We start from the raw sequence: 20,500 nt of genomic DNA, 5'->3' as shown, positions 1-20,500 counted from the left end.
TCCCAAGTATGTACCTCCTAGAGGGATGGAACAATGTTATCACCTCCTTTTGTTTCCTCATAAACTCCTAATATAATTTGATATCTATAGTGGAAATCTAATAATATTAGAATGACTAAACAGGCAGATAACTGTTTAATCATTTTATTATGTGTTGGTCTTTGTAACTGAATCATATATGATGTGTTAACATGCCATGTGACTTTTACCTAGTTTCTTAATTTTTCTGGGATTTTCATTACTCATGTCAAATTTAATTTGGTTAAATTAGGTTAATTTTCTCTAAGGCCGCTTCCAGATTTAAGATGCTATGGTGATTCTGCATGTGAAAATAATACTAATTTTATTAAAAATTATAAGTAATAACAAATATAAATTTTTTAACCAAATGCCTAATATTTAGGATTTACTATGACTTTTTTTAGAGAAATACTTGAAGGGAGAAAGCTACTGTAAGTCTGTAAAAATACGAACTGGACCATACAAATGTTATTGATAAAAGACTTGAGTACATGGAATACCAAAATTATATTGTTATATCTGAGGAACTGGTTGTGTCATATGCTGACAGATTAATTAGTTAAAAAGAAAAACACAAACTAATCCCATTAATTCAATGGATGTAGCTAAAACAGGTGAACATAATAAGCATTATCACTAAAATTCCTGGCACAAAGTCATTTTTAAAACCTTAGGGCTTTAGGGGACCTCCTTGGCTGTCTAGTAGTTAAGACGCCACACTTCCAATGCAGGGGGCACGGGTTTGATCCCTGGTCAGGAACTATGATCCCACATGCCCCGCGGCAAGGCCAAAAAGTTAAAAAACCAAAACCTTAGGGCTTTGGAAGATACTTCTGTCAGTGGGAAAAATGAAGCTAGATTGTTTGACTATACTTATTCGTCCTGTAACTGTTTCTGGAAACTATTGTTTGGTAAATGCCCTGAAGATGAGAAAATCCCTACAAGAGTGATAAATAGGAAGAGAAGTAAGAAGCAATCAAAGAATTGGAATCAAATTACATAATTAGTTAAAATAGCATTAGAAATGCTTTAAAACTAAGTTATAATCAGAACTTCGTTAGAGTTTTTAAACAATGCATTACATTTTTAGCCTTTCTTTTAAAACTATTCTCTCAATAGGCACCGGTGACCTATGAATCTTCAAATTCAGTTCTAGTTCCTTCACCTCGCTTCAGCATGATGCTGTGACCATCTACTTAGACAGTTTCTTAGCACCACTTATGCAACTCTACCTGGTTCTTTTTCAGCATCCTAAAAATAGTCATTCCAGAAGATTCTATCCCACCAATATTTTCTTGTTTTTTTAGGATGTTACATGTGTTTTAATATCGTCATTGACCAGATACATGGTTCTCAGCTGCCTTCTCAATATCTCTGTAAGGAATAAATAAAATTCAATGCGTTTAAAACTGAACTTTCTTTTCAAAACCAGTGTATCCTTCTGATATTTCTGTTTCTATTAATGACCTTGTAGTTATCTGTGAATCTTACATGGCATCCCCACACCCCATGCTCAGTCAGACTCTGACTCTTTTCATTCTTATCTTAATGCTCTTTCTCACAACTATCTTTTCTTTCCAACTTCCAGTGCCACCCTCCTAGCTACAGGTACCTCTCTATCATCTCTTGCCTGGAATCTTGCAGTGGTTTCTTAAGTATGCTTCACATATCAGATTCATCATTTTTACAATACAAGTCTTGATTTATTCCGTACCATTTTAGTATTTCTAAAGCACACAGCAAATCTTATAATTCCCTGCTGAAAAGCCCTGTATGTATCTTTCCACTCTATGGGAACAATATAGAAAACCCTAATGGTCAAAGCTTTTCCTGAGCTTCCTAAATTACATTTCCTCCTGTTCTCTACCTGTCTCCATGTTCAAGTGGAACCGAGCCATCCCCAGTTCTCTACAGTTGCTCTTAGTTTCAGGCAGAAGCTCAAGGTGTTACCTTCCCCTGTAGTGCCCTCTTCACTTCCATCCCAGCCTTTCACCCCTTTGCTGCTTTGACCAGCTCGTTACCTTCCTTGATTCCCTCCGTTCAGAGTTTACTTCCCCACCCTCCTCTAGCTCTTATATTCCTTCAGAAAATTCCTTCCAATATTCATGTTTTTGAACTGTTTCAAATATATAAGAAGATACAGAGAAGAATATAACTAACAAAGAATTAAAAACATAGCTGAGGATCTCAAAACGCTTTCCCAAAGGAATTCTTCTCCCTCTCTCTGAGGTAACCATAATCATAATTTTGGTATTTTTCATTCATGTGCATTCATTATAATTTATATGTATATATGTAAATATACACATACATAACAAATATTTATATATAAATGTATATTTCTAATTATATATTCTAAATAATATGTAATATAGCTTTTCATTTTTTAAAATGTATTAAAATGATGTCATGTTATTCATCTTATCCTATGATTTAGGGGGATTTGGTGGGATGGGGTGATTAACATTTAGCCTTGCTGATACATGTAATCCTAACTCATTTATTTTTATTAATATAGAGTATTCCATCATCATTATATACAATTTTTTATCCATTCTCCGTGTTGACATTCAAACTTTCTCTGCTTTTCTTTTATATTACCAGAAAAGTTGTTAAAACAATTTCCTTGTACATATATTCGAGAGGTTTTTTCTGAGTTTATATGCCTAGAAGTTAAATTTTGGAGTTGTAGGATTTGTTCCAATATTCACTCCCAGCATTGTTCCCATTGTTCCACATTCTCACCAAAACTTGGTATTTTCAGGGCTTTTCAATTTTTGTTAATCTGAGAGATGCAGCTTCTTTCTTATTGTGGTTTTAATTTGTACTCTCCAGATTATTAACTAACTTGAACAAATTTTTTTCTTTTTATTTTAATTAATTTTTATTGGAGTATACTTGCTTTACAATGTTGTGTTAGTTTCTACTGTACAGCAAAATGAATCAGCTATATATATACATATATCCCCTCTTTGGATTTCCTTCCCATTTAGGTCACCACGGTGCATTAAGTAGACTTCCCTGTGCTATACAGTATGTTCTCATTAGTTGTGTATTTTATACATAGTATCAATAGTGTATATGTGTCAAATCCAGTCTCCCAATTTCTCCCCCTCTTAGTATCCATACATTTGTTCTCTACACCTGTGTCTCTATTTCTGCTTTGCAAATAAGATCATCTATACCATTTTTCTAGATTCCACATATATGCGTTAGTAAATGATATTTGTTTTTCTCTTTCTGACTTCAGACTGTATGACACTCTCTAGGTCCATCCATGTCTCTACAGATGACCCAATTTCGCCCCTCCATTGTGTATATGTACCACATCTTCTTTATCCATTCATCTGTTGATGAACACTTAGGTTGCTTCCATGTCCTGGCTATTGTAAATAGTGCTGTAGTGAACATTGGAGAACATGTGTCTTTTTGAATTATGGTTTTCTCAGGGTATATGCCCAGGAGTGGGATTGCTGGGTCATATGGTAGTTCTATTTTTAGTTTTTAAGGAAGCTCCATACTGTTCTCCGTAGTGGCTGTATCAATTTACATTCCCACCAACAGTGCAAGAGGGTTCCCTTTTCTCCACACCGTCTCCAGCATTTATTGTTTGTAGATTTTTTGATGATGGCCATTCTGACTAATGTGAGGTGATACCTCATTATAGTTTTGATTTGCATTTCTCTAATAATTAGTGATGTTGAGCATCTTTTCATGTGTCTGTTGGCCATCTGTATGTATTCTTTGGAAAATTGTCTATTTAGGTCTTCTGCCCATATTTTGATTAGGTTTTCTTTTTTTTTTTAATATTGAGCTGCATGAGCTGCGTGAATATTTTGGAGATTAATCCTTTGTCAGTTGCTTTGTTTGCAAATATTTTCTCCCATTTTGAGGGTTGTCTTTTCATCTTATTTATGGTTTCCTTTGCTGTGCAAAAGCTTTTAAGTTTAATTAGGTCCCATTTGTTTCTTTTTGCTTTTATTTTCATTCCTCTAGGAGGTGGGTCAAAAAAGACCTTGCTGCGATTTATGTCAAAGGGTGTTCTGCCTATGCTTTCCTTTAAGAGTTTTATAGTGTCTGGCCTTACATTTAGGTCTTTAATCCATTTTGAGTTTATTTTTGCATATGGTGTTAGGGAGTGTTCTAATTTCATTCTTTTACATGTAGCTGTCCAGTTTTCCCAGCACCACTTATAGAAGAAGCTGTTTTTTCTCCATTGTATATTTTTGCCTCCTTTGCCATAGATTAGGTGACCATAGGTGTGTGGGTTTATCTCTGGGCTCTCTATTCTGTTCCACTGATCTGTATTTCTGTGTCTGTGTCAGTACCATACTGTATTGATTACTGCGGCTTTGTAGTAGAGTCTGAAGTCAGGGAGCCTGATTCCTCCAGCTCCGTTTTTCTTTCTCAAGATTGCTTTGACTATTCGGGGTCTTTTGTGTTTCCATATAAATTGTAAACATTTTTTGTTCTAGTTCTGTGAAAAATGCCATTGGTAATTTGATAGGGATTGCATTGAATCTGTAGATTGCTTTGGGTAGTAGAGTCATTTTCACAATATTGATTGTTCCAATCCAAGAACATGGTATATCTCTCCATCTGTTCGTGTTTGATTTCTTTCATCAGTATCAATTTTCTGAGTACAGGTCTTTGGCCTCCTTAGGTAGGTTTATTCCTAGGTATTTTATTCTTTTTGTTGCAATAGCAAATGGAATTGTTTCCTTAATTTTTCTTTCTGATCTTTCATTGTTAGCATATAGGAATGCAAGAGAGTTCTGTGTATTAATTTTGTATCCTGTGACTTTACTAAATTCATTGATTAGCTCTAGTAGTTTTCTGGTGGCATATTTAGGATTTTCTATGTATAGTATCATGTCATCTGTAAACAGTGACAGTTTTACTTCTTCTTTTCCAATTTGGATTCCTTTTCCTTCTTTTTCTTCTCTGATTGCTGTGGCTAGAACTTCCAAAAGTATATTGAATAGTAGTGGCAAGAGTGGACATCCTTATCTTGTTCCTGACCTTAGAAGAAATGCTTTCAGTTTTTCACCATTGAGAATAATGTTTGCTGTGGGTTTGTCATATACAGCCTTTATTATGTTGAGGTAGGTTTCTTCTGTGCCCACTTTCTGGAGAGTTTTTAATCATAAATGGGTGTTGAATTTTGTCGAAATCTTTTTCTGCATCTATTGAGATGATCATATGGCTTTATTTTTCACTTTGTTAATATGGTGTATCACATTGATTGATTTCTGTATATTGATGAATCCTTGTATCCCTGGGATAAATCCCACTTAATCATGGTGTATGATTCTTTTAATGTGTTGTTGGATTTGGTTTGCTAGTATTTTGCTGAGGATTTTTGCGTCTAAGTTCATCAGTGATATTGGTCTGTAATTTTATTTTTTTTGTGATATCTTTGTTGGATTTTGGTATCAGGGTGATGGTAGCCTCATAGAATGAGTTTGGGAATGTTCCACCCTCTGCAATTTTTTGGAAAAGTTTGAGAAAGATAGGTGTTAGCTCTTCTCTGAATGTTTGATAGAATTAACCTGTGAAGCCACCTGGTCCTGGACTTTTGTTTGTTGGAAAATTTTTAATCACAGTTTCAATTTCAGTGTTTGTGATTTGTCTGTTTATATCTTCTATTTCTTCCCTGTTCAGTCTCGGAAGGTTGTGCTATTCTAAGAATTTGTCCATTTCTTCCAGGTTGTCCATTTTATTGGCATATAGTTGCTTGTACTCATCTCTCATGATCCTTTTCATTTCTGCAGTGGCAGTTGTTACTTCTCCTTTTTCATTTCTAATTCTGTTGATTTGAGTTTTCTCCCTTTTTTTCTTGATGAGTCTGGGTAAAGATTTATCAATTTTGTTTATCTTCTCAAAGAACCAGCTTTTAGTTTTATTGATTTTTGTTCTTGTTTTCTTTGTTTCTCTTTCATTTATTTCTGCTCTGAACTTTATGATTTCTTTCCTTCTACTAACTTTGGGTTTTGTTTTTTCTTTTTTTCTTTTTTCTTTTTTTTTTGGCTGTGTTGGGTCTTCGTTTCTGTGCGAGGGCTTTCTCTAGTTGCGGCGAGTGGGGCCACTCTTCATCGTGGTGTGCGGGCCTCTCACTGTCGCGGCCTCTCGTTGTGGAGCACAGGCTCCAGACGCACAGGCTCAGTAGTTGTGGCTCATGGGCCTAGTTGCTCCGCGGCATGTAGGATCTTCCCAGACCAGGGCTCGAACCCGTGTCCCCTGCATTGGCAGGCAGATTCCCAACCACTGTGCCACCAGGGAAGCCCTGTTCTTTTTTCTCTAGTTGCTTTAGGTATAAGGTTAGATTGTTTATTTGAGATTTTTCTTGTTTCTTGAGGTAGGATTGTATTGCTATAAAATTCCCTCTTAGAACTGCTTTTGCTGCATCCCATAGGTTTTTGATCGTCATGTTTTCATTGTAATTTGTTTCTAAGTATTTTTTTATTTCCTCTTTGATATCTTCAGTGATCTCTCGGTTATTTAGTAATGTATTGTTTAGCCTCCCTGTGTTTGTACTTTTTACCATTTTTTTTTCCTGTAATTGATTTCTAATCTCATAGCGTTGTGGTTGGAAAAGATGCTTGATACAATTTCAGTTTTCTTAAATTTACTGAGGCTTGATTTGTGACCCATGCTGTGATCTGTCCTGGAGAATGTTCCATGAGCACTTGAGAAGAAAGTGTATTCTGCCACTTTCAGGTGGGATGTCCTATAAATATCAATTAAGTCTATTTGGTCTATTGTGTCATTTAAAGCTTGTGTTTCCTTATTTATTTTCTGTCTGGATGATCTGTCCGTTGGTGTAAGTGGGATGTTAAAGTCCCCCAGTATTATTGTGTTATTGTCAATTTCCCCTTTTATGGCTATTAGCATTTGCCTTATGTATTGAGGTGCTTCTTTGTTGGGTACATAAATATTTACAATTGTTATATCTTCTTCTTGGATTGATCCCTTGATCATTCTGTAGTGTCCTTCCTTGTCTCTCGTAATAGTCTTTATTTTAAAGTCTGTCTTGTCTGATATGAGTATTGCTACCCCAGCTTTCTTTTGATTCCCATTTGGATGGAATATCTTTTTCCATCCCCTCACTTTCAGTCTGTATGTGTCCCTAGGTCTGAAGTGGGTCTCTTGTAGACAGCATATATATGGGTCTCGGTTTTCTATCCATTCAGCTAGTGTGTGTCTTTTGGTGGAGGATTTAATCCATTTACATTTAAGGTAATTATAGATATGTATATTCCTGTTACCATTTTCCTAATTGTTTTGAGTTTGTTCTTATAGGTCTTTTCCTTCTCTTGTGTTTCCCACCTAGAAAAGTTCCTTTAGCATTTGTTGTAAAGCTGGTTTGGTGGTGCTGAATTTTCTTAGCTTTTGCTTGTCTGTAAAGCTTTTGATTTCTCCATCAAATCTGAATGAGATCATTGCTGGGTAGAGTAATCTTGCTGGTAGGTTTTTTTCCTTTCATCACTTTAAATATGTCCTGCCACTCCCTTCTGGTCTGCAGAGTTTCTGCTGAAAAATCAGCTGATAACCTTATGGGGATTCCCTTGTAGGTTATTTGTTGATTTTTCCCTTGCTGCTTTTAATATTTTTTCTTTGTATTTAATTTTTATTAGTTTGACTAATATGTGTCTTGGCATGTTTCTCTTTGGATTTATCCTTTATGGGACTTTCTGTGCTTTCTGGACTTGGGTGACTATTTCCTTTCCCATGTTAGGGAATTTTTCTACTATAATCTCTTCAAATGTTTTCGCATGCCCTTTCCCTTTCTCTTCTTCTTCTGGGACCCCTATAATTTGAATGTTGGTGCATTTAATGTTGTCCCAGAGGTCTCTGAGACTGTCCTCATTTCTTTTCATTCTTTTTTCTTCATTCTGCTCCTTGGCAGTTATTTCCACCATTCTGTCTTCCAGCTCACTTATCTGTTCTTCTGCCTCAGTTGTTCTACTATTGTTTCCTTCTTGTATATTTTTCATTTCAGTTATTGTGTTGTTTATCACTGATTGTTTGTTCGTAGTTCTTCTAGGTCCTTGTTAAACATTTCTTGTATCTTCTCAAGCCGTGCTTCCATCTATTTCTGAGATCTTGGATCATCTTTACTATCATTACTCTGAATTCTTTTTCAGATAGATTGCCTATTTCCTCTTCATTTATTTGGTTTTGTGGGATTTTACCTTGCTCCTTCGTCTGCAACATATTTCACTGTCTTCTGATTTTGTCTAACCTACTGTGTTTATGGTCTCCTTTCTGCAGGCTGCAGGGTCGTAGTTTCTCTTGCTTCTGTTGTCTATCCCCTGGTGAGTGAGGTTGGACCCGGGGCTTGTGTAGGCTTCCTCATAGGAGGGACTGGTGCCTGTGCTCTGATGGGTGGAGCTGAGTCTTTTCCCTCTGAAGGGCAGGACCGTGTCAGGTGGTGTGTTTTGGCATCTGTCAGCTTAGTATGACTTTAGGCAGCCTGTCTGCTGATGGGTGGGGCTGTGTTCCTGTCTTGCTGGTTGTTTGGCATAAGGTATCCAGCACTGGAGCCTGCAGGCAGTTGTGTGGGGCCGGGGCTTGGTGTTGATATGGATACCTCCAGGAGCACACACACCGATTAATATTCCATGGGCCTGTGAATTCTCTGGTGGTCCAGAGTCCTGGACTTGAAGCTCCCACCCTGAAGGCCCAGGTCCAACCCCTGGCCAGGGAAGCAAGAGCCCACAGGCCACACAGTGGGACCAGAGGAAAAAGAAAGAAAAGGAAGAAGAGAAAACAGACATACAAAACCCAAGACAAATAGCAAAACAGCAAACAAACAGCAGCAACAACAACACAACACACACACACGCAGAAAAAAGAAAAACAAGCAAACAAGAGAACAAATAAACAGAAGAACTCATAAATGAGAACAGTCGGTAAGGACTAAACTAAGAAAAACAAAAAATGAGGAATAAAACAAAAACAGAAAGTAGACAAACAACAAAAAAAAGCAAAGAAAACATAAAATATATATACATAAAAACAATCAAAAAAATAAAGAAAAGAAATAAATAAAATAAAATACAGAGAACAAAAACAAGAAAAAAACCACAAAACAACTAAAAAGTTAAGTAAAAATAGAAAACTAAAAAATATATATTTTAAAAAATAGAAAAAATCAAAATTAAAAATAAAAAGTAAACAATAATAAAAGCAACAACACCAACAACTGAACAAAATGAAACAAACAAAAAAAGAATAATAGTAATAGTATTTTCCTGGGGCCTCCACTGTCAGTGTCCTTGCTCCCACAGTGAGCCAAAGCCAATCCCTGCCTCCCCAGAAGGTCTTCCAATACCTCTAGGTAGGTCTTTGGACTGGCTGTGGGCACTGTGGGGACAGCTCAGACTCTGAACTGGCCTGACTCCTGTGTGTACTTGCCCCCCAATGTCCACTGCTACAAAGGCTAGACCTGTCTCAATTGTGGAAACACTCATTGTCTCTTCAGGTATTCCACAGATGCAGGGTTAACTAAGCTGACCTCAGGGATTTAATCTCCGGTTTATGCAGCTGCACGGAAAGATTCCTGTTCTCTTCCTTAGTTGCACTGCCCCTGGGGCTCAGCTTTGGTTTTGACCCCACCTCTGCATGTGCACCACCCTCAGGCGTCTGTTCCCAGCCCAGGCGAGAGGGAGCGAAAGCAGCAGCTGCTTGGGGCACAGTTACTCACTCAAGACAGGGAGGGGTATGGCAGCCACAGATGAGGTTTATGCAAGTTGCCTGCGGGGATGGAACCAGCAGGCAGTTGCAACAGACTGTGGTATGCTTGCTCTGGTGGGAGTCCCTCCCAATGCCCACAGAGGCAGGAGCTGGCGTGTAGGGGCCGTGGTGACCGCCCCCCTGCGCACCTCTCAACAATGGCACCTCGCTTTCCAGGCAGACCACACTTCCTCTAGGGGCATTCCCAGCCTCACATCCCCTCATTCCCATCCCCTCTGCTGTATCTGCACAGTCAACAGCACTCCTCTCTCTAGATCTGTTCTCCCAACTCCACACTTTAGCACTCAGCCCCCGCCACCATCGGCGGACTCTCATCCCAGGCAGGGGCACCCAGAGCTGATTCCCAAGGAGGCTTTGGGATGGGCAGCACTCAGGGTCCCGGAGCCCATGGGCAGAGGAGACCCCAGCCCAAGGGGCGGGCAGGCCCACTCAGATGGGAGCCCCTCCCAGTGCCCATGGAGGAGGCTGAAGGAGCTAGCAGGTGGGGAGAGGGGTTATAATGGCAGCTCTGCCCCTTGAGAGCCACTCAGCGATGACACCTTGCTTTTATGGTGTCCCAGGCTTTTTCCAAAGACTTTCCCAGTTGTGGAGCTCCTTACTCCTGTCCCTTCAGGCTGTCTTTTCACAGCCAACAGCTGTCCCCTCCCTGGGTCCATGCTCCAAACCCCACTTTCCAGCACCCAGGCCCCCTTCACAACCGGCGACTCACGACTCAGGCTGGAATGTGCAGAACTGCAGTGTAGACCATGCGTGCAGTTCTTACTTTGTCCTGCCTTCCACAGACCATCTGCAGTGTTCTCCTTTGATCCCCCAAAGGTCCTTTTCTGTCCCAGCTAACTTCCCCACTGTGAGGGAGATTTTCTGAGTGCAGAGACCTCTCCTCCCCTTCAGCTTCCTGCCAGGGTTGCTGGTCCCTTTTTTGATTCCTCTTTTCTTTTTTTCTTCTTTTTTTCATCCTACCCAGTTGTGAGGGGATTTTTCTTGTCCTTTTACAATTCTGAGGTCTTCTGCTAATGTTCAGCAGGTGCTCTATGAGAACTGTTCCATTTGCAGATGTATTCTTGATGTACTTGTGAGGAGTGACGAATTCTGCATCCTCCTATTCCGCCATCTTGACTCCTCCCCTAACTTCAACAAGTTTATTAGTCACTTGTCTTCTCCTAAAAATTGCCTATTCATCAATTTTACCAATTTTTCAACTGAATTTATCTTTTCCTTAAGATCTTTTAAAATTCTGGATGCTAGCCTTTATCACTCTTTTACTTTCAAATATCTTTGCTCAACTTTAGCTTATCTTTTTAGTTTTTTATGTTTTCATTAGATAAACAGAATTTTTAAAATATTACTATAGCTAATATTGATTAGTGTCCAAAAATGCCTCACAAAAATTAAATAATTGTATGTATTTGTAGTCAATTTAACCATCTTCTCCCTTGTCGTTTGTGCTATTATGACTTGTCTAAGAAATACTTTTTTATTTGTGGTTAAATGTGTTCTCCTTTATTTTCTTCTGAGAGACTGAAGTTTTTGCTTTTCTCTTTTATTTGGTTAAACCATATGGGAGTGACTTCTATAGGAGAGTGGTCGGTCATTTGTTTTCATATGTATCATCAGTGATACTAATAGATAAAAACATTTTTTATCAAGTCTGAACATCTTTTTCTTTTAACTGACAGTTTAATCCATTTACATTTATTATGGCTACTGATATATTTGGACTTATTGCTAATATTTTATTTTGTACTTTTTAATTGTCCTGCTTTTCTCTTGGATTTTAACCTCACTTTCTGTTGACGTCATGTGTCCCCTCATTTTACTTCATGAAAATTGTAAATTAAATTCAATTTAGTGATCACCCTTAAAATTGTAACATGTACAATTACATAAATTCTAAAGTTAATCAATATTTCTATTCTCCTCCTAAAAAACTAAAGGATTTTAAATGTCTTGTTGGCCATATTTCCAGAAAAGAAACGTTAAAAAGTACTTGCTACTTCTTGTATAGCTAGTACCTTAAACTTCCTAATAGTATAGTTATTTGACTATATAGTATCCAATAGATTGTAAATTTTTTTAGAATATACATACATCCTCATCTTTTCTCCCCCTTAGTACCTTTAAAGACTACTTGCATAAAGAAAATGTCCATAATATATTTGCTGTTGAAGATTTATGGCTGGCTGTCCTAATTCCTCCTGGAGGACACCAAACCTAAAATGTGCCAAGCTTTGGGTGATATAAAAATAAAATGGATTAAACATATTAGGTTGCTATCATTAATATATTATTTACCATATTTACCTACAGTAGAAGTATGAGAGCAGGATGTCATAGATTTTAAGGGAATAAAAAGTTTCAAGGAAATTTTCCAACTCTACTAAGTCAGCAAAAAGATCTAGTAAGAGAAAAAATCTAAACTTTTTTTTTAAATTTGCAGTTAAAATGGTCACCGATGACCTTGTCGAGAGGAATTTTAAGAGGAATAGTTAGAACAGAAGACAAATTGCAGTAAGTGAAGTAAATGCAAGGTAAAGAAGAAAAAGAAAAAATACAGAGTATGGTTTCCAGAAGCTTAGGTGTGACAGGAAAGAATGAGGTAGAATTGAGAATATCTAATAGCTTTATTTTCAGACATTGAGAATATTTTAAATTCAGTAACTAGCATCTTTTGTGGAACTCTCTAGGCATGGGAGATAATTTGAAGTTTACTTATGTACATATGATATCTTGCTTACTCACTTGTAGCATGAAAACAAGATTCATGCGTTTTCATCTTTGCATACTCCATATACTAACACAGTATCCTATACATAGATAGTGCTCAATACCTATTTGATGAAGAAACCAGTTTCCTTAATGTCCTTATCCCAGATGATTCTTAAGCATAGTGTTTTATATGCTTTGCCAATTATGACTAAAGTTAGTTCCTTCAGGTTTTTGATCCAAGGCTATTATGAAGGGAAAATTTCCTTCACCCCTGTGAGTAATATAAAAGTGAAAAATGCACGTATCATTTCTAAATCATATTTTCACCTATATCCTCCAGGCTGAGTAAGTGAGTTTCTAGGGGTAAAAGTGTTAGCAAATATAACAGGCACTGAAATGATTATGGTGCCCATGGAGGTGCCAACCTTATCAATCCAGGAAGATCTTACCATCCCAGCACAATTATTTATTCCAGCTAAACACAGATATCAGAATAATTGAGTTTTTCTATATGAGTAGAAGTATTTTAAACTTTAATTTGCATGGTAAAAGTCACATGTTCACATATAGAATTCATACTTATACCTAGTTCAAAGCTCAGTTCAGGTAGGCAGGTTGTATAAAGTTTCTATAGATCTATATTTGGAAATGTAAAGGGATGTATGAGAACATGGTATAGAAGCTGACTTTCTGCCCATTTCTTATTTAAACACCTCAAACCCTAACATTATTTATCCCCTGTAGCTTTTAGTAATTATGTCATCAGGTACTAGGGCCATACCTTGTGCTCCAATAGAGTTAACATGGGTCAGAAGTTTTCAAAATGAGTCCCTAGATAGACATCAGTCTTACCACAGAACTAAGAAATCCAGATTTCTTGGGGGGCTGTGAGTGAGGCAGCAATCTGCGTTACAACAAACCGTCCAGATAATTGAAATGCACACTAAAGTTTGAGCGCCACTGCTCTAGTGGATAAAATGGGTTTTAATTACAAAGTGGCAGATTTCCACTCAACATAAAATTTTTATAATATATATATATATAACTTCTGGTAATATTCTTTAAATAAGTTCATTAGGAAAACTTCTAAACAAATTCAAAAGTAGGCAGCATAATAATCCCCATTTACCACTCACCCAGCTAAAACAACCATAATTTTTTCAATAATTACTTAATCTATTCTGTTTAATCTTGTTAGATGTAACAGTAGTGTAATTGTTTTGTTAGCAAATTCCCCCTCCATTAAAAAAAAAAAAAATTACAGTAGTCCTCTCTTATCCATGGTACTGACTTCTGAGGTTTCAGTTACCCATGTTCAACTGTGGCCCAAAAATATTAAATGGAAAATTCCAGAAATAAGCAACTCCTAAGTTTTAAATTGTGTGCCTTCTGAACAGCCTGATGAAATCTGCAGCCATCCCTCTCTGATGGTGAAACATCCCTTTGTCCAGAGTATCCCACCTGTTAGTCACTTAGTAGCCATCTCAGTTATCAGATCAACTGTCACGGTATCTTAGTGCTTGTGCTAAAGTGACTTATTTTACCTAATAATGGCCCCAAAGCACAAGAGTAGTGATACTGGCAATTCAGATATGCCAAAGAGAAGCGATGAAATGCTTCCTCTACGTGAAAAGGAAAAAGTTCTTGACTTAATAAGGAAAGAAAAAAATTGAATGCTGAGGTTGCTAAGATCTACAGGAAGAACAGATCTTCATAGATAGCATGAACTTGTGAAGAAAGAAAAAGAAATTTGTACTAGTTTTGCTGATGCACCTCAAACTGCCAGCCATAGTGTGCAATAATGCCTCTTCCATCTTAACCAAGCACTTAAATTTATACAATAAGATATTTAGAGAGAGAGGGAAGGAGAAAGATCACCTTCACATAATTTTTATTACAGTATATTGTTACACTTGTTCTATTTTGTTATTAACTATTGTTGTTAATCTCTTACTGTGCCTAATTTATAAATTAACTTTATCATAGGTATTTATGCATAGGAAAAAACATAGGATTTGGTACTATCCACTGGGGGGTTTTAGAACGAATCTCCTGCGGATGAAGGAGGAATACTGTATTTGTTGAAGTATTTAAGGGTGAAATGATATATTTGGGATTTGCTTTTAAAAGAAAGAACTTTTAATAATTATAGTTGCCTGCACATTAAAAGAGCTATCTAGGGATATAGTGACTTCCCTTTTACCAAATATGGTCTAAGAAATTTGGGTGACTATCTATAAAAAATGCTATAGAAAGAATTTCTGCATTACCTTTTAGGGGGGAATAGATAATCTCTAAGATCTCTTCAGACTCTAAACCATATAATTATATGATGAAATACATTATTTATATTAAATGTGATCTTAATTAAAGATATTTAAATTACCAAGATAAGTTTCTCATTGAAATCACAAGTAATAGACAACATAAACAAATATCTATTCAAATGTAAATGTTAGACATAAATAATGTCATTAACTAAAAAGTCTATTTATATATTATAATAGAAATACAGTTTGCAAATTATTAAACCAAGTCTTACATATAATCACTATAATAACCATGGAGGATTTACTGCATAAATAATCATCTCCCAATACCAGAGGCACTATATAATATATCTACATTACAAACTGTAGAAGGATTCATCCCACATTCATGAAACACAATAAAATTTATAGCCAAATACAAAACACATGTTACTGAATAATTGACCACATTCACAAATGCCAACTTTGTGGTTCAAGGACACGGCCCCCTTTGAAGAACATAGCAAGGAGATTGCCTTTCCCATGAAGCACAAAAGACATCTAGATCTGAGATGATGGTTGGATTTTACTTCTCTTTCTAATGTCAATTGATTAGGAATGGTGCCTGGAAAAATGTATTCAAGAATGTGTGACCTCCTTTGAGCTCAGTGGGAAAGAATGGGAAGATTGATGACTGGTGTCCCCTACAGGTTGGGGGTATAGGAGGGTGGAGGAGTTTGGAATCAAGTATTTGCCAATCCTGTTGTAGACCGTTAAACATTTACTTTCTATAAATCTTCTTTACCCACCTCTACCCCCTTGACTAGCTATAAAATCTCTCACTCATATTTAAATTGTTAGCCATTCTTCCAGAATAATCCTATTCCAGCAAAGTAATGGTTATTTTGAGTGGGCAAAATCCTTTTTTTTTTTTTTTTTTTCTTGAGACTTGCATAAAACAGGGTGGTATTCCAGAGCTTTCTTTCAGCAGATAGCCTGCATTCATTTTGGAAAAGAAAAACCAGAACGATGTGGATAATAATAGTACCCTCCCCCTCAAAAAATTGCTGATTCAGTGTCTCTCCTTCTATCTGGGTCCCATGATGCCCCTTGACTCCTCCTGAGTAGTGATTACAATTTCCCCTTGTTGCAGCCACCAGTGCAGCTGTTAACTCTCACTGTTGGCATCTGCCCCAGCACCCCCTCTAGTCCTTGCCCAGCTAACCCCTCCTGGCATAGATGACTCCCCTCATCGCAATCATGGTTATTCCTTGTGGCAAACCTGTCAGTCAAAAGGGAACATGGGAAATCGTGTTCAGAAAGACACGGCACAACACAGAAAGACTTACCACTGTGTTGCTTTAAATGATAAACTCCCATACTGCACTTATTTTATTTACTGACATTCTAGTTACACACAATTCCCAGAAACTGAATTCTTGATAAAAGAGAAGTCAGACAATAAGGCAATTCATATATAATTGTGAAAGCAAGGAAGGCCAAGACTTTCTGAGTTAAGATTGACTGATCCCTCAAGTGAAGCTTTTTGTACTTTGGTAAATAAAATTTTGCTTTTTTTGGTAAATGTCTTATCTGACCTCTGCTATGAATATTCTCTCTTGAACTTCTTGCTCAAAGTCTACCTGAAAGATGTTTCTTTACAGCTTCATCAAATAGAAGCTATTTTCTCTCCTACAGTTCTCTTATCAGTCAGCATGAAGATGACCATTCTCCCTCACTCCTCCCTGAAAACACTCAGCTCTGAATCTCAAGCCATTAAACTATGCAAAACAATGCCCTACTTGTTGCAATGATCTACATATCCTAAGGCACTCTCCTTCTTTAATAATTATATTTTTATTTTTTTATTAAAGTATAGTTGATTTACAATATTGTGTTAGTTACAGCTGTACAGCAAAGTGATTCAAGTTTTGGGGGTTTTTGTTTGTTTTGATTTTTGCAGATTATATTCTATTATAGATAGATATTGGGTATAATACCCTGTGCCATACAGTAAATCCCTGCTGTTTATCTATTTTATGTATAGTAGTTTGTATCTGTTAATCCCATATTCCTAATTTGTTCCTCCTCCCCTCCCTCTCCCCTTTGGTAACCATGGGTTTCTTTTCTATGTCTGTGAATCAGTTTCTGTTTTGTATATAGATCCATTTGTATTATTTTTTAGATCCCACATATGAGTGATATCATGTAGCATTTGTCTTTCTCTGACTTATTTCACTAAGCATAATATTCTCTGGGTCTATCCACATTCCTGCAAATGGCAATATTTTCTTTTTTATGGCTGAACAATATTCCATTGTATATATATATACCACTTCTTCTTAAGTCAGTCATCTGTGGACAGACACTTGCATTGCTTCCATGTGTTGGCTAAATAGTGCTGCTATGAACATTGGGGTGCAAGTATCTCTTCAAATTAGAGTTTTACTTTTTTCTGGATATATACCCAAGAATGGTATTGCTGGATAATATGGTGGCTCTACTTTTAGTCTTTTAAGGAACCTCCCTACAGTTTTCGATAGTGGCTGCACCAAATTACATTCTCACCAACAGTGTACAAGGATTCTCTTTTCTCCACACCCTCACCAGCATTTATTATTTGTAGACTTTTTGGTGATAGCCATTGTGACCAGTACGAGGTGATACCTCATTGTGGTTTTGATTTACATTTCTCTAATAATTAGCAATGTTGAGCATCTTTTTATGTGCCTATTGTTCATCTGTATGTCTTCTTTGGAGAAATGTCTATTTAGGTCTTCTGCCTATATTTGATTGGGTTGTTGGCTTTTTGATATTGAGTTGTATGAGCTGTTTGTATATTTTGGAAATTAACCCCTTGTCAGTAGCATCACTTGCAAATATAATCTCCCATTCCATAGGTTGTGTTTTTGTTTGTGTGATGGTTTCCTTTTCTGTGCAAAAGCTTTTAAATTTGATTAGGTCCCATTTGTTTTTACCTTAACTTCTTTTGCCTTGGAAGACTGATCTAAGAAAATATTGCTACAATTTATATCAGAGAATGTGTTGCTGGTGTTCTCTCCTAAGAGTCATGTGGTGTCATGTCTTATATTTAGGTCTTTAAACCATTATGAGTTCATTTTTATATATGGTGTGAGGGAGTGTCCTAATTTCACTGATTTACAGGTAGCTGTCCAGCTTTCCCAACCAGTTGCTGAAGAGACTGTCTTTCCTCCATTGTCTATTCTTGCCTCCTTTGTCATAGATTAAATGACCTTAGGTGTGTGGGTTTATTTCTGGGCCCTCTATTCTGTTCCATTGATTTATATGTCTGTTTTTGTGCAAATACCACACTGTTTTGATTACTGTAGCTCTGTAGTATAGTCTGAAGTCTAGAGGGTTATGCTTCCAACTTTGTTTTTCCTCAGAATTGCTTTGGCAATTCTGGGTCTTTTGTGATTCCATATAAATTTTAGGATTATTTGTTGTAGTTCTGTGAAAAATGTCATGGGTATTTTGATAAGGATTGCATTAAATCTGTAGATTGCTTTGGGCAGTATGGCCATTTTAACAATATTAATTCTTCCAATCCAAGAGTATGGGATATCTTTCCATTTCTTTGAATAATCATCAATTTCCCTTATTAATGTTTTATAATTGTCAGCCTATAGCTCTTTCACCTCCTTGGTTAAGTTTATTCCTAGGAGTTTTCTCTTTCTAATATTTTGTTATCTGTGTAAAAAAATGCAACAGATTTCTGTATATTAATATTGTATCCTGCTACATTGCTGGATTCTTTTATTAGTTCTAATAGTTTTTGTATGGAGACTTTAGGGTTCTCTATATAGACTATCATGTCATCTGCCCATAGTGACAGTTTTACCTCTTCCCTTCCAATTTGGATACATTTTGTTAATTTTTCTTGTCTGATTACTGAGGCTAGGACTTCCAAATCTATGTTGAATAAAAGTGGTTAGAGTGGGCATCTTTGTCATGTTCCTGAATTTATCGGGAAAGCATTCAGTTTTTCACCATTGAGTATTATGTTGGCTGTTGGTTTGTCATAAATGGCTTTTATTATATTGAGATTTATTTACTCTAAATTCATCTGGGAGGGTTCTTATCATGAATGTATGTTGATTTTGTCCAGTGCTTTTTCTGCATCCATTGAGATGATTATGTGTTTTTTGTCTTTTCTTTGTTAATATGGTGATCACATTGATTGATTTGCATATGTTGAACTATCCTGTGACCCTGGAATGAATCCAACTTGATCATGGTGTATGATCCTTTTTATGTATTGTTGGATTCGGCTTGTTAATATTTTTTTGAGGCTTTTGCATCTATATTCATCAAAGATACTGGCCTGAAATTCTTCATCAAAGAATTTTTCTTCTTTGTAGTGTCTTTGTCTGGTTTTGGTATCAGGGTGATGGTGGCTTCATAGAATAAATTTAGGAGTGTTCCCTCCTCTTCAATATTTTGGAATAGTTTGAGCAGAATAGGTATAAGATCTTCTTTGTATATTTGGAAGAATTCTCCAGTGAACCCATCTGGTCCTGGACTTTTGTTTGGAGGAAGTTATTTTTATTATTATTGTAGATTCTATTTAACTTCTAGTGATCGGTCTGTTCAAATTAAATGTTTCTTCTAGACTCAGTTTTGGCAGGCTATATGTTTCTAGAAACTTGTCCATTTCTTCTAGGTTGTTCAATTTGCTGACATACAACCATTCATAGTATTCTCTAAAGATTTTTGTATTTCTGTGGCATCAGTTTTTATTTCTTTTCTTTCATTTCTTATTTGGTTTATTTGGATCTTCTCTCTTTTGTTCTTGGTGAGCCTGGCTAGAGCTTTGTTTATTTATTTTTTTTTTTTATCTTTTAAAAAAACCAGCTCTTGGTTTCATTGATCTTTCCTACTCTTTTTTTGATCTGTTTTATTTATTTCCTCTCTGATCTTTATTTTTTCCTTCCATTAGCTGACTTTGGGTTTTGTTTGTTCTTCTTTATCTAATTCTTTTAGGTGGTAGATTAGGTTGTTTATTTGAGATTTTTCTTGTTTCTTTAGAAAGATCTGTATCACTATGAATTTCCCATCCCATAGATTTTGTAGTGCTATGTGTTCATTTTCATTGGTCTTGAGGAATTTTCTGATTTCTTCTTTGATTTCATAAGTATTCCCATTGGGTTTTTAATAGCATGTTTTTTAGTCTCCATTTGTTTGTTCTTTCCCCGTTTTTCTTTCTGTGGTTGATTTCTAGTGTCATACCACTGTGGTCAGAAAAGATGCTTGAGATAATTTGTATCCTTTTAAATGTGTTGAGGCTTGTTTTGTGACCTAGTATGTGGTCTATCCTAGAGAATGTTCCATGCATGCTTGAAAAGAATGTGTATTCTGGGTTTTTGTGGGGTTTTTTTGGAAGTAGTGTTTTATAGGTATCAATTAAGTCCAACTGATCTATTGTGTCATTTAAGACCTCTGTTGCCTTATGGATTTTCTGTTTGGATGATCTTTCTATTGATGTCCTACTATTATTGTAATATTATCCAATTCTCCCTTTATGTCTGTTAGTATTTGCTTTATATATTTAGGTGCTCCTGTGTTGGGTGCATATGTTAATGAGCATAATATCTTCTTTTTGCATTGATCTCTTTATCATTATACAATGTCCTTCTTTGTCTTTTTTTCTTTTTTTTTTAAATTTTTTTTTTTTTGGCCACACTGCACGGTATGCGGGATATTAGTCGCCTGACCAGGGATCGAACCTGCACCCCCTGCAGTGG

Source organism: Eubalaena glacialis, chromosome 6 (genome assembly GCF_028564815.1).
Source record: "Eubalaena glacialis isolate mEubGla1 chromosome 6, mEubGla1.1.hap2.+ XY, whole genome shotgun sequence".
Lineage (NCBI taxonomy): Eukaryota > Metazoa > Chordata > Mammalia > Artiodactyla > Balaenidae > Eubalaena > Eubalaena glacialis.
This window is presented reverse-complemented; position numbering follows the sequence as displayed.